At 37.6% G+C, this 16,296-nt stretch overlaps 1 protein-coding gene across 1 annotated transcript in view; it reads right to left on the reverse strand.

The window, feature by feature from the left end:
- lrrc4ca (leucine rich repeat containing 4C, genome duplicate a) overlaps positions 1 to 15,686 on the reverse strand; it is a 227,361-nt gene extending 211,675 nt beyond the window's left edge. The window contains exon 1 of the mRNA XM_039656998.2: positions 15,538 to 15,686. The gene's annotated coding sequence lies outside the window, so the exon portion shown is untranslated. The remainder of the gene's footprint in view (positions 1 to 15,537) is intronic.
- Between the last annotated feature and the right edge of the window lie 610 nt (positions 15,687 to 16,296).

Here is a 16,296-nt window from a genome sequence, read left to right on the forward strand (position 1 = left end):
TATATGACGTCTTGGGATGAGACTGCGCTGATGTACACGCCGAAAAATGTCCGAGCGAAAGGAAGCAAAATCTAGATTTACTTCTGGGGAGCGTTTTTTTTCCCCTAGGATGGTAGGGGAAGACTCATAAATGGTATTAACCCCACCCAGTGATGGGTAGGTGTAGGGACGGGGTTGGGGTAGGTCCTATATTTATATATACAGTAATGTAACGTTAAGTCAACGGCTATCACAAACACACTGAAAAGCAATTATGCGTGTTGATAGCACGCCAAAAATTTAAATACGAATTGACGTGTCATACATACGCCATTTCACGAGATCAGTCTGAAGATGTTAGTTCTGGGAACTCATCAGTGGCAGGGCTCAATCCGAGGGGCGGGATAAACGATTGTCTTTCGAATTCTTTCTGCACGCAATTGGATAGCGCTACAACCAATCAGAGCAATGAAGTAGGTGACAACTGAGTCCAATGCGTTTTCCCACCAGTGGAGCAAGTAGACATATTAATTTTATCGTATCCAGTCAGCAAAACTCCGTAGTGCCGTTCTTTGTTCTTGTTTCAAAGAAAAGCTTAAGTTCAAATCATCCAGAGTAGCGGTCAAAGCCGAATTGAAAGACAGCTGTTCGTCAGCAGCAGCCATTCTTTGTTTTGAAATAGCATTGAACCGTCGCAACTCTGTCGTCATTATGTTAAGCCCGCCCGCCGACTCTATATACGATGTGATTGGCCTGACCAGAGTTTGTTTTTTTTCCCAGCTAAGAGTTGCTAGACCAAACTGGCTGCGAAATCATTTTTATATTTTAAGTCTAAATTTCTAGGCTCGTGGGTTCTGCGTTTTCTCAAGATGATTAGATTTTACTCCAGCTATTTTAGACTTTTTGGCATAGAAAAAGACACGGTATAAATATATATTTTTTAAAAATGTTAGTCAATATTAAATTATTCAGACACTAACTGTACACATTTGAAAAAAAAATCAATATCACCCCTGCAATGGTTAAATTATGCATCTTTACGAATTATAGGTTAAAATTCTGAAGTTGTCAATTTGTCTACACTTATTTCACTTGGAGGAAGGTCAAGATGAGGGTGTGAATTAGGTAAAAGAAGCTGTTAGATAACCAAAGACTGCATGAAGCACTCCATGTCCTTTTATTATGAGTCCTACCTTTCATTCAGCACAGTGGGATGCAATTTCTGGCTCACAGAACTCAAACTTCCCTAAGGACTCCCTGCTCCCTGCAAATTTGGTGCGGAAATGGGTACAGATTAGAGCATTATTAGTCAAGCCTTTAACTTCATCTTGTGAGCACACACACATACATGCGTACACGTGCGCGTTTGCCCTTCAATAATCTCCAACGCTCAGTAGGAGTGAAAAGTGGCAGGTACCTGGCAGTACCATATTAATTATGTTTAGTGATACACCAACTATTCCAATTCAGTACTGTCATGTTGCAATTATTCATTCACTTTTTTCTCCCAGGACGGCAGTAGAAGAAATTAGACAAACTGCAACTCTTAAATATGCTTAGTTGACAGGTATCTCGAATACATTTCACTTTAGTGGAGATTTTACATTTCAGTTCCTCCCAGGATAGCCTTTGAAAACTATATTTTAATAAGTGTCATCATTTCAGAGGCAAATTGAACACAGCTTGGCATTTTTTAATGGGTGTAAATGTAATATTTTTAGTCCAATTTGTTTAATGAAAATATGAGCACGCTTACAGAATTCAATTCGTGCATTTCCACTAGGAACAAGAAGTTTTCAAACCCAACTCTGTACAGACTGTTCTTTTCCAAGCCAATGTCGGCCTGCTTCCGTAAATCCTGATGGATGGTCCTTTTGATCGCTTTCACCACTGAAGAGTCACCAGGATGTCTTGATGGAACTAGACAGGAAATGAAGCGGTGACAGCCGATGTGGGATTCGACTGTTCAGACACTGGATTAAAAGCTTTGACCAACTCTTCAGCATTTGTGATGTCCATCTTGTTCAGTCTCCGGACAGTATCGCAATATCCCTTTTAAATTTGTCCACTGAGAGCTCCAATATCTTCTGACTTCTTTCAAATCAAGTCTGATGCTCCAATGTAGCAAGGTGGCTCTTGGGGGATTCGGAGAACAAGAGAACACAAGGAATTACATTTAAATTGCCCCTGTTTATATGTCTACGTGGTAATTTTAATATGCGTATTTTCTCCTTAAAACTGCAGTGAACCAAAGACAGTTTGAAATCGCTGGTGTTTCTGACCTCACAAACTTCCTTGTAACCAATCACATCAACATGTGATTGTCAACAAGTGGATCCCTGAGCTGGTGAGTGAGTGGAGGCGGGGCTAATTTACATAGGCTATTCATAGAACTGCGTATACTAAAGGAAACAAGGGTGTAAGCATGTTTTTTCGTACCTCTTGTTTTAAACTACACTGTTTAGCCAGAGCTGAAGTTTCTTGCTTCAATATTTCTCACCGCTAGCACTAGTAAACACAAATGTCTTATGCCTCAAGAAGTAAACACAAGGTTGCTTGTTCCCCATTGCCCGAGAGAGTGTATTTCACGGCCTTGTACGAAATATCAATTACGTTTCCATGGTATCCATTTTTACGGTTCGTTCAGTATGATGTCTGAAATTTCTTCCCACGCTTGGTCTGGTTTTTGTTGCTAATCTAATGGCAGATTGGTCGCTGACCTTGCTAACAATCTCTAAGGTGTTGTAAGTTTACAAAGTGTTATGTGAACATGATTTGTGGGGTTTGCACTGCCGGTCTGTACACCATGTAATACTTTTCTACAACTTAGTTTCAGAGGAAGCCTTGCTGCTTGGATTCATGGTTCAACCGAGAGTAGAACGTTCAGACTGATGGTGCCAAAAGATGAGGATTAGGAAGCTATCATTTATAAAGGCCATCAGGGTATGTTGGCAACAGGGTCAAAAGGTGACTCAAGAAACACTTAGACTTGTAGTCAGTACAAGTCGACATGAAATGGAAGTTGTAATAGTCATTTGTGACGTATGTGAATGAGTTAAACGGCTTCTCAAATGTCGAAAAATTAAGTAAGGCGGGACTTGATTGGATGGTTGTGTTTTGCCATTGCTGTGACCACATGTTGTCCCGAATCAATATAAGTGCTTTCCATAAAATTATTAGCTTCATATTTTTGTTTTTAAATCCTCCAAAATGTAAACAATTTTTTAGTAAACAATATTATGCCACAAATTGTGTCGGGTAAGTTTAACTTGTATTGAATCTAGAGCGATTTGTATTGAATCTAAAAAATTGTCGACAAATATCGCTGTTGTCCAGTAGTCGTTTGATCTCACTTGATCTAATTAAGGGCGTGCAATATCGCAATTTGACCACTACGGCGCTCTGGCGCTAGAGTGTAATGCAGCCCTTTACAAATGCTATTGCTGTAAAAGAAAAAAAACAGCGCGAATTATGAAGGAGTGCAAACGAATCCAAACTAGTAAGGTTTGGGAAAGTTGAACTTGCAAGGGAGAACAAGGCAGAACTTGCTTTTCACGGGAGCACAACATGCATGTTGGAGCACTTAAAGAGGAAACATTTCAGCAAAAGAGGAGCCGTTGAGAATTCAGTGTTCTCCAGCTGGAGCTAACTAACTAATGGTAACGTAAATCTCTTTATTAGATAATGCAATACTACTAATAATAGTAATAATATTGTCAATAATAATATAATTACAGTTATGTGATGATTTAATTTTGCATCGAATAAAGCTTAATCGAGCTTAGGAGTCAGGGCTGTTTTTATTATTGTAACACTATTAGGTATTATAGTCTTATCACTTGCCTGTATTTTGTTCCATAATCAAGAAGACTTACAAAAGGAGATGTTAGGAAGAATATCATGGCAGTTACTTTTTCTTTTTCATACTGTAAATTGAAAGGTGAATGAGAACGTCTCTGCAGCTCAATTGTTATGTAAAAAAAAGATTATATTTTTATATTTATAATAATGGTTTGCAGATTAATATTTTACCATCCTTTGTGCTGAAGTAAATGTCCCTTTATCTGTTTCTGTTCTAAGAAAAGCAGTGGGCCTACAATGCTTAGAGAGCATTTGTATGTGATTTGAGTTGGACTGAAATCTGAAAACTTAAAGAGAATGACTTGTTTAGTTGGCTCAAAGTTTATTAAAACAACTATTTCAAAAGCTGAACAGATTTTCTTTTTTTATATTATAGTAAGAATATGTATAACTCAATGTTTAACTAATTGAAAAAGCTAAGTAATCGTTCCAAACATACTGATTAGCTGGCAAAATAATCGACGATTAGTCGATTAATCGCTCTATTAATCGTTAGATTAATCGATTATCAAAATAATCGTTTGTTGCAGCCCTAATTGAACCCAGAATATTCTTGTAACACACATCAAGGGGTTATCATCCATCCAACCAACCCTGCTTAGCTTTCAGAAACGGTCACAAACCAAATGGTGACGCAAACACGATTTCCATTAGAAATACCAAGATCAAGACAATAGCTATAAATACTTTATTGATAAGAATTGAAATTACATGACTATATTTACATTGACATTGACTGAGTTTTGCTGAACTTGATGAGTAAAGCAGCTTCGCTTTATTTGTCTCTAATTAATCAGCGTCAATGAGCATGAGTTTTATACTGTGTGAATTGTTGACGTGCCATAAAACGTTTATGGTTCGTGAGTTTAAAAGGATACAGTGTTTATGCTTTCATAAAAGCTCTTCGGAAATCAAAATGACAACAGAGAAATACTTGGTTTGTCAAATGCATTAAAAGATGAAAAAGGCAAGTTTTTTGGGGCTCACTTAGCAGGGAATGCTCGCTCGTGTAGCCTGACATGAATAATTCTCTCTGAAGGGGGGTGAGCGTTTTCTCGTATCTCCGCAGATACACGGCTCTAACAACTTCCCGTGTAACGTCAATGCATTTCGCTTTGCAGCGTTTTTGTGCTCGCAATAACAACCAACAGTTTGCTTATTTATTCACTTTCAAGAAATAAACAAATAATGAATCAAGCCCGCTGCGTCTAAAAGGATATCTCTTTTGAAAGCAGAAAACTTGGCTAAGCACAGATAGAGTTATCCCGAGCCGTAATTGGCACAGACTCTGTAAACAATAAGAGATATAATTAGACGTGGCATAGGGCAATTGCTCACAGCCTCAAAATCTTGATGCATAATCTACTGTTGGTCAAATTTAATTGTTTCGTTTAGTTGATGCAATTGTAATATCTTAATTATTTCATTGCAGATTCTCAGGTGATTATGAATTTTAACAAATGAACTATGACAAACCTTTACCGGACACTGATGGCAGGACCTCCGTTTAATTGAGACACTGTAGGGACGCTGGCTTCCTCACCAACTGTTATTGTTTTTCTCCTGTTTTCGTTTTGGAATCTCAGGGGTCAGCCGTATTTTGTCCAGGTCACTGATTGCATGAGGTTTGGAGTGAGTCCTATCGATTGAAACCTCTGCCACTTTAGAGTGTTTTAACCACAAGCTCTCAAACCAACCGCGGTCCGCAAAGGCCAAAGCCTCTGTCCCTGTGCAGATAAAAAGCAAGTGAACATGAAAAAAGGCCCGTATGCTATCTAAAGCCAATATATTTATATATATACTTTTTTTTTTTTTTTTTTCCATGAGGATGTGAAGCCTCATCATAAAGATAGGCAGTGTCATTTTGGAGAGAGAAAACTTTCAATCTTTCAAGGGCTGTGGTCTGATTTCTTTTCAAGGTGAAAAGTGCCGTTTTTTTTTTTTCCCACAGACTATTCAATTATTGCCTGAAAGGTCTCCAGGAGACTGCCGAGACAGTGCAAATATTTATTCATTTACGGTTACGTTCAATTCTGATTTATTTGTTTGTTTTGGGCTCCACCCCACAAGAGCAAACTATTTTATGTGCCATTGTTTTTCAAGGCAACTTGGACATTTACAATGGGACATTGACTGTATTATAAATCACAAAGTATATAATAGATTTTAGGGGAAAGCCCAGTGATTTTTAACACACACAAACATTCAAGGTCATACCATGTTTAAAAAAGTGTACAACAAACAGCAAGTGCATCACTGTAATGCGCAGCATCTAGTGGCATATTGCTTTTATAAAATGGCTATAAAAATGCTAATGTTCAATAAATAGCTTAATTTAATAATATTAGATAAAACTAATATCCTACAAGGTGATATAGTTGGACGTGAAATATAAATCAAAATATGATAATATAAAATGTTCATGTTTCAAAAAATGGATTAATTTTCATATTTTGTCTTTTATTGTTTGTTTGTCATAAATCGTTATTATCGGTCACTCTTTACGTATGTGTATGTGGGTATAGACAGACTGATCTCATGAAATGGCGTATGTATGACACGGCAATTCGTATTTCCATTTTTGGTGTGCTATCAACACGCATAATCGCTTTTCAGCGTGTTTATGAACGCCGTTGACTTAACGTTACATTACTGTATATATAAATATATGACCTACCCTAACCCCGTCCCTAAACCTACCTGTCACTGGGTTTAATAGCATTTATGAGTCTTCCCCTACCCTCCTAGGAAAAAAATATCGCTCCCCAGATGTAGATCTACATTTTGCTTCGTTTCGCTCGGACATTTAACGGCGTAGACATCAAAATGGGTATAGATAACAAGTCAAGTCAAGTGGCGTGTATGTTTACGCAAAAGTCATGATGTCATGTTGGTATAGAGTGCAACTGTCTGGTTCCAGAAGTAAAAACTCCATTCATTTTCTCCTTGGGGAAAATGACATTTAATGAATATTAACTTTAACGTTTAATGAGCAAATTGTGCAAAAAGATCTCTTTCGCTCTGCCTACTCCCATTAAGTACCACAAATGAAACAAGCTGGTCTTCCATATACTGTACAGTATTTAGGCTATATTGAGATGGCACGTTCAGCCGCCACAGACACTTTGGTGCTCCGACAATCTTGTAACCATGTAAGAATCAATGATGCCACAACTTTGCGCAGATTCTGGTTGTGAAACCACAGAAGAAATGTGATAACCTTTCACAGGTGAGAATGTGGTGGTTTGTGTTATTATATCACAGTTTACAGTTGGACTATGAGGTTTCCACCCGACAGTGACGATATTCTGATGGAACTTCAACCTAAAATCTGAATTGGAATTTACAACAAGATTTAAATCGGAATAGAAATTATTTCCCACCTTGCTTTTGCTTATTAGCTGAGGGCATTAGTATCAATTTGCAATGTATTGCAAAGGACCATTTATACTGTCGTCCCCTCGAATAATTAAATTCAAGCATTTTAAAGATGGACACACTCATATGCAGGCATGATCCCGATCCGAGGGGAAGATCTGACCTCAACAGTCTAAGACCTGACACTGGTGGATCAAGCCCGTGTTCGGCATTATCTTCTTCCTCTATTTATAGTTTACACAATTAACCAGAGGAGACCTTCATTAGCCCGTGTTCAATCTGCAAGACCTGCCCTGGCTGCCTGAACAGGTGTTCCTTAATAATCGCACCCCTGTCTGCCAGATAAACCAGCGCTGAGAGTTTCCTGCTCTGTTTCAATCTGTTCCAACTCTTTATGCTGCGTTGCATCATGGCATTGAAGAATCTTAACAGATGTACCAGAACCCGAGTTTGTCAAGATTGGCATGCAGCAGCATGTTAGTCAGTTTGCTACAAGTAACACAACACAGCATGCCCAGGACAGAAAAGCTTTGGGAAGTCACTGCATACCTTATATTTTTGGGAAATGAAGAAAAAATGGCAATGTTGTAGGAACCTCATTATCAACTTGGTTGTAAAGGTCATCATCAAACGTTTTTTTTTTTTTTCAAGAACATTTTTTTCAAAGTAAATTTGACCAATAACATAAAATCATACTAATTCTGAGTAAGACAGGCTCAGATAAGAGTATTTTTTTTCACTCTTCATAATAATTTGTCAACCTGATGATCTCCAGTCAGGCCTGTTCCATATACTTGAATGTATTGAACAGAAGGCATATGGAAAGTAACAATGTAAAATCAACCTTTTTTTTGTCCTTTACTCTCTCGAATAATATTGGAACAACAATGAAAGCTATTTTTAGTATGAAATAAAGAAGATTAAATCAAAAAAATGTTGTTAAAAGTCTATAATTTAAATAAAATGATATCTAGAATATGCATTAATGTTTACATAACCTTTAAAAGTAGCTTTCTCCTACACTATTTCGGCATTTTAGGTAACTTGCAATATGTTCAATTCAAGATGTTTTTTCTCATTATTTAGATTAAAATGCACCAATGAATAATTCACAGGAAGATAAATAATGTCCATGAAAGTAAATAGGGTCACTTTTCATTTCATGTTGACTTTAGTCCAAATTCATTTTTATTTCATTGCACTATAGCTCGGCTCTGACACTGATCTATTTTTCATTATCTATGATGACTAATACTTCTAAAGTCTTGGTCACTACTTGCCCCAAAAGAATCTATTTCATTTCTAGTCAAAACACCAACTGCCCCTCTCTGAAGATGGAAAATGTGCTGTTTACAGTAGTGATATCTAAAGCATAACCATGCATGATAATCTGATTCTGAACTATTACTATGGGGAAACAACACAAACTATGTTAACATCGTCCCTCTGGCTTATAATACACAAGGCCTGGACAGAGAGATGTTAATGGGTGTGAAAACGACAGGCTTCAGCGCACCAGTGTGTGAATCTCCCTACAGTCCCAGAAATGCAGAATCATCCCTTCCTGCGAGAAAATCTGATATGAGGAACCTCGAGGTTGCATTAGCCCATACGGCAGTGCTGAGGAAGCTCTCTGTTCATCACATTATGTAATTGTAGGAAATCTGTTAGTACAATACATTTAAAACCTTCACATTACGGTGATATTCGACATGTCTGCTGCCAAGAAGCTCCAGAAAACAGCCTAATATCTCATAAAATACAATGACCATATTTTTTAATCTCAAAATGAAAAAACAAAACAATCTCAGTCAAAAAAAATGACAATCAAACAGACTTTAATAAGGAAACCTAAAAACAAAAAAGACCTTAAACTCTTAATAAATAGTCAATATACACTGACCTAAAGGATTATTAGGAACACCATACTGCCCTACAAAGCAAAAAGGCAGTAACTACGCAGAGTGCAGAACTGAGAAAAATGACTTTTGCTAGGGCTTTTTGCAGTTACTGTACAAACGACTACCATTTTTATCTAAAACGACACGCATTTAAGATAAGATGTTTTGTCATATAACAAAGGATGCCTTGAATGTCATGAAAATTGTAATAATTAATGCTTTATCAAAACTGCAGTTACTGCCTTTTTGCTTTGTAGGGCAGCATACTAATACCGTGTTCGCCTTCAAAACTGCCTTAATTCTACGTGGCATTTATTCAACAAGCATTCTTTAGAGATGTTGGCCGATATTAATAGGAAAACATCTTGCAGTTGATGGAGATTTGTGGGATGCACATCCAGGGCATGAAGCTCCCATTCCACCACATCCCAAAGATGCTCTATTGGGTTGAGATCTGGTGACTGTGGGGGCCATTTTAGTTCAGTGAACTCATTGTCATGTTCAAGAAACCAATTTGAAATGATTTGAGCTTTGTGACATGACGCATTATCCTGCTGGAAGTAGCCATCAGAGGATGGGTACATGGTGGCATTGCTCAGGAAGGCTGTTCAATTTTGCTGAGCTACAATTTTGAACTACAGTGATTTAGTTAAATTGCTTCAGAAATGGTCCAAATGATGTTATTTCTCTAATAATGTCATTAAAATTAGTTTTTTTTTTTTTTTTTTATCTTGTTCCCTCTACATAAAAACAAACCCAAGTTCAAAGACATTGCCATTTTGACCTGAGGAAGATTTGAGCACAACCTACAATAACAGTAGAGTTATTGATCTGATCATGGTAAAAGTGTAAAAACACGCTGTTCGTTCATCAAAGGGCAATACAGGATGGAGAGGGCTAGGAAAGATCTGCACACAGAGCAGGATGGAGTGAACAACATCCAAAATTTTAATCAGTTCCAATTAGGAGACGTGAGGCGCCCATGTCTCAGACCTTTGAGGAAGAGAGATACTCTCAGCAAAATATCATGTTTTGATGTCATTACTTTAAAAGTCAGATCTCAAAGGCATCGGCGAGGGAAGTTTATGAAGTAGCCTGGAGGCGTTCTTTAATCTGACCCCCCTGGGTATCTCCAATTGCATGGAAAAACAATTATTTTCATCCCTTCCTGCCGGGAGTGTGGATTTGCTTTAATTATAAGCCGTATAGTTGATTATTTCTTGCTAGTGTTTTAACTGATTCGTTTGAAAGCTGTGTGCAAAGAAAAGCCAATACACATTGCTAATATTTCATTTTCATTTGCAGCATGTATTGAATAATGGTTGGTTTTAGATTAACGTCAACTTTTAAGGAGCTGCTTGTAAATCATATTCTGTGTTATTACTCACTCAGTGTTTTGCCACTCCTCTCAACTTCTTGGCCGTACAAAGATATGCAACATTTCTTAGTAACAAGTGATCAATGAACCTATTGGAAAACCACTTTAACATAACAATAGTTTCTCCTAGATTGAACGGATGACAAATTGACGCATCGGATTAGAAAATAACTCTGGAAACCACGATAAGAATAGAAAGAAAATGTTCATATGCAAATCAAAAGCCCCAAATTAAAATTCTGGAGTTTCAAACCCATGATGTGGATCACAAAATGTTGTTTTTTGGTCCATACAAGGGAGACTCCATTGACTTTAACTATAGGGACAAAAACAATTCAAATGTTCTTTAAGTTACAAGAGGTTAAATGATGACCGTAACTTTATCTAAGATACGTAAAGCAACATTTGAGCAATAAATGATCTTCTGGAAAACCACAGCATGTTTTGGAGAAAGTAAAGAAAATGACTCCACCATCCCCAAAATGTACCAATGACAGACTCAATCAGCCAAAAGGCCGGGTTTGGAAATAGAGCTGTCATAATTTGACAGGGATATGGTTATGTTGAGACACTAATAAGACAAGTGTGCATTTCACAGATGGACACACATACACACACAAGCTACAGATCAACACACGTTGCCCTAGAAAGGACAAATCTTCTCGCCTGGAAGAAGATTTTATTAAAAAGGCCAATGTGACAGACTGATGTTTTACCTTACTTAAAGGAATATTTTTTTTGCCATTATTTACACATTTGCATGTTGTTCTAAAGCTTTATGACTATCTTCTGTGAAACACAAAACATAATTTATTTAAGAATATCTTGCTTGTTTTTATAATGAAAATGAATGACAACAACCATCATGGATGAATCATAAAAGGTGGTCAATAGTCTAAATCTATAGATTTATGTGGAATACAGACTGAAATTTAAGACATCAACCCTTTTAGAGTGTTCATGAAAGTAGCAGCATTGTCTGACTCATTCAAAAATCGTCTTTGAATGAATAAATTCTTCCAGTTCACAAAAAAGGTCTATATGATTCAGCCTTGCTTTCGTAATAATCATTGTTTTCGTTTTATTGCTTTATGCTGCTTTAAAGCTTCAAAGTTTTACTTTTTCTATTCCAAAAATGACAGCATGTTCATGTTTGGGGGAACCATTTCTTTGAGCCATCTATTATCTTTGCTTCATTTATTTAAATGTCAGCAAACACTCGATTGTGTATTTCACAGGCATGAATTTTTAAAACATCACTACCAAACAAAGAATGGACAAAGAAAATAATGTAGCTGTGCTATTTCTTGGCAGGCACTTCATACATTCAATACTATATATATATATATATATATATTCTGGGAAGTCTGGGAATAATTCATCTGGGAAGACACAAGGTTCCACAAGGGTTAGGAGTGTTATAGTTATGGTTATGTTTGACCATTGTAGAAGCCCTTTTGTGAGGTCAGGCAGTAATGTTGGATGAGAAGGCCTGGCTCAAAGTCCCCGCTCTAATTCACCCCAAAGGTATTCTATCGGGTTGAGGTCAGGACTCTGTGCAGGTCAGTCAAGTTCCTCCACACCAAACTTGCTCATCCATGTCATAATGGACCTTGCTTTGTTCACTGGTGTGCAGTCATGTTGGAACAGGAAGGGACCATCCCTAAACTGTTCCCACAAAGTTGGGAGTATGAAATTGTCCATAATGTATTGGCATGCTGAAGCATTTAGAGTTCCTTTCACTGGAACTAAGGGGCCAATGGCAACCCCTGAAAAACAACCCCACACCATAATCGCCCCTCCATGAAACTTTACACTTGGCACACAATGCAGTCAGGCAAGTACCGTTCTCCTGGCAACTACATCTGACGACTTCCTGTCTGCGATCTACGGCAGACACAGAGGAGCTGGAGTTTACCTCCACATTCATTTTCATAACAATGTCAGTTATTATGCTGTCAATCACAATGGTGTCATGGGTTTTGTGAGACACTGAGCTGTGCGGCGCACTGAACATCATAACTCGCAGAGAAGGCTGTCGCATCCCTAATTGCATTAAGACGGGATGAGCACTTCTACTAACAACATAATCAAGACAACTGTCTCCCTGGTCCTCTGAGGACCACCGGGGGAAGAGGAGATCATCAGTTCTGTCATGGGGTGAAACTGTTAAACCTCGTCTGAGAGCAAGAAATGTGGTTTAACAGCATTAGAAATGCCTAGTTTGCCACCTTCAATGCTTGTTGCCCATTTTATTACAAATAAAATGGATTCGCGAGGGCATGAGTTGAAAACTGCATTTGAAAGAACTAAAACTTCAGGCAAAGAATAAATCGCAAATGAAAAATCTTATTCATATCGCACTTGCTTTTGACAGCAATACGATTAAATACAGATGAAAATGGAACCCTTTCCCTCGGATTGTTCTCCTGAGATACAATTAATCTCCCAAATGTCTCCTCTAGAGTTTCATAAGATCTCAAAAACATCTCCAAATGTTTTGGATTTGTCAAAAGTCAGCAATAAAACACATTTTACATCAAATTCTTCCAAAACTAATCGATGTATTATTTAAACCCAGTGAGATTTTAAATCTGCATCGGAGGGAAAATATGTAGTACACGCAGTATTAAATGAAATTTCAAATAAAAAAAAACAATTATTTTAAATAAAAAAATAAAAAAATGAAGAGTTCAGATGCAAAAGCCTCTAAATGCCATTTGAAATTTTCTTCTTTAATGATGATTTTTATCAAACTTGCATATTTAAGTTCAGTAATTTCACTTAAATAACAATTAATAGGTAATTATCATTGCCATTTAAGTGAAATCACTGAACTTAAATATACAAGCTTGATAAAAATCATCATTAAAGAAGAAAATTTCAAATGGCATTTAGAGGCTTTTGCATCTGAACTCTTCAAATATTTTAAGGTAGCTAGTTTGGGTTGGCCCGAACATTTGGAAGTTGAATTTGCAGTGTGTTTTGGCAGGTAAGGCTCAAGAGATTCACTTCTCTCTGATGTCTGAACACAAGTCTCGCTTTTGAAGCCGTTAAAAGTGCATTTTTGAGATTATATGTATTAGTGCCTGAGGCTAATCTGCAGAATATTAGAAGCATCATGAAACCTGAAGACCAAACGAATGCAGAGTTTGCCGAGTTTTATTCCCACTTGGCCATTTGTGCCCCAATCACCACAGGAAGCAACTCATCACACAAGTTCAGCAGTCACACTTTCATAGGGAAGCCATGTAATGATGGACACATCCATCCCATATCAGCTGACACTTACTGGGAAGTTTTAATCGTCAATTATCTAATGCTATTGAAAGCGTTTCTGTTCTTGGTAGCAAATGCTGCCAACAACACCAAGGTCATCATGGGTTTGGTACCAAATGGAAACCAATTCTGTGTCTTGAATAGACAGTAAATCACTTTTGGATAAAACTGTCTGCCAAATACATTAAAGGGATAGTTCAAAGATCGGGATACTCATCAGCTCTGGTGAACAGAAGCTCAAGCATCTTCGTGTGATGTGCGAGAACCAGAGGTTCATTCTAGTGTAACGCAGCAGTTTGAGCTTAAACAAGAACCAATAAGCCAATGAATTTTGTTCTTGCAGGTTCCGTTGTTTGCTGATCAATGTTTATACGTGAATAAAAGCCTCATTTCAATCAGTTCATCATATAAAGTGATCGCGTCTCTTCAGAAAGTATGGACTAAACCGCTCAATTCATGTGGATTAGTTTCGCAATCTCTTTATTAAAGGGATAGTTCACTTTGAAATTAATTTTTATATGTTTTAGCTTACATCAAGAACATCCAAGATGTAGGTGTCTTTGTTTCCACAGTATTTTCAAGTTTGATATTTTTAGGTCAAACCGTTCTTGTCTGTCAGTCATATAATGCAGGTCTATGGGGTCTTCCTCAAAGAGCATGCACAGGGAAGTCCAAATGAAACATGATTTAATGACTCGTAAATGTAAGTACACATTGATGGCCTAAGACACGAAACGAGCGGTTTGTGTGAGAAAACGAACAGTTATATCGTTTTTATCGTTTTGTAATCAAAGTGAAGTCCATGTGATCTGAAGGCATGGGTGCTTTGGTCTTCGCATGCGCCGGAAGTGATCTCTTCCGCATGTACGTCACTCATTGTTTACACAGAGGTTTCGGAAGTTTTTCCTTTCACTGTGAAGATCCAAACATACTTAGACAGGAAATCGCAATGGAAGACGATTTCGACATTTAGATCTTCACAGTGAAAGATAAAACCAAAATCTCTGTGTAAACAATGAGTGACGTACACGCGCGAGAGATCACTTCCGGCACTTTCCAGCGCGCTTGCGCAGATAGAAGCTCCCTCGCCCTCAGATCACTTGGACGTGGTAAAAACGATATAAATAATGTTCGTTTTCTCACACAAACCGCTCGTTTCGTGTCTTAGGCCATCAATCTGTACTTATATTTAGGAGTCATTAAATCATGTTTAATTTGGACTTCTCTGTGCATGCTCTTTGAGGAAGACCCCATAGACCACCATTGTATGACTGACAGACAAGAACGGTTTGACCTAAAAATATCAAAATTGAAAATACTGCGGAAACAAAGACACCTACATCTTGTATACCCTTGAGGTAAGCTAAAACATATCAAAATTAATTTCAAAGTGAACTATCCCTTTAACTTTTTGAAGCATCAAAGTGGTAGTTGCATAGCTGTCAATGGAGTAACAGCAATCTCTCCGATTTCATTATAAATATCATTTTCGTTCTAAAGATTTGTGTTCAAAAGATGATTGAAACACTTACAGGTTTGCAACGACATAAGGGTGAGTAATTAATGACTGCCTTTTAATTTTTGAGTGAACTATCCATTTAATGTAATCTAAATGTAGACTTTTTTTTCTTTTCTTCTTTTAAAACTAAATAAATTAAGGAAATGACCAGCTAAAATGTCCAAATAATAATAAAAACTTATTTAAAATGACAAGCGCAATAATTTCAATCTGCCATAAAAGTAATTCAGGAAGGTACTCACCACTGATGAAGTCAGTGTGACGACTTGCCGGATTTGGAGTCATTCGGCGAAACACGAAATTGCCTGTTTGACTTTGCAAGTTTCCAGGTCATTATCACAAAAGTATCTTCATTTTAGTGCACAGATACAAAAAAAAAAAAAAAAATACAGCTTCCAAAATCCGTTTGGTAAAAAAAAAAAAAAAAAAAAAAAAAATCCTTTTATTCAAACCCAGATGAAAAGTTAATTTTAACTTTTCTTTCAGCCTTAAGAGGGCAGAAGTTCAGGGGCGCATCATCTCTCAACGTAATGACTCACTGGATTCTCCTCCCTCACCTGTGGAATGGATCACAGATGCCGCATGTTGTTTGGCGCGAGTCTTTCGTTGAAGTGCTGATGATTGACAAGACCTTGACTACAGGTTTGGAAGTGAAACCGTACGTCCATACACCAGAGCGCTGACTTATGATGCCATACGTTGCTTCCCCCCTCTCTCCTTCTTTCTGCGAACATGTGTTAGCTTGTGTATGTATGAGGCAGCGTGTGAGTGTGCACTTGCCAGTGTTCTCTCGTCAACTAAAGCCTGTTCTGTTACAGCATTCTGCTGCATCACATTTAGGCTCATCTCTCTCTCTTTCTCTCCTTACCTCCCTCCTCACTATCATCACTCTCAGCCTCCCTTCCTCGTTCAGTCACACGTGAGGAGGCGCACAGTATGACAGGAATACAAATAAGCTGTTTAGTCTGAAACCCTTAAAGACGCAATTGTCTTCCTTCGCA

Source organism: Pimephales promelas, chromosome 25 (assembly GCF_988280905.1).
Source record: "Pimephales promelas chromosome 25, fPimPro1.hap1.1, whole genome shotgun sequence".
NCBI lineage: Eukaryota > Metazoa > Chordata > Actinopteri > Cypriniformes > Leuciscidae > Pimephales > Pimephales promelas.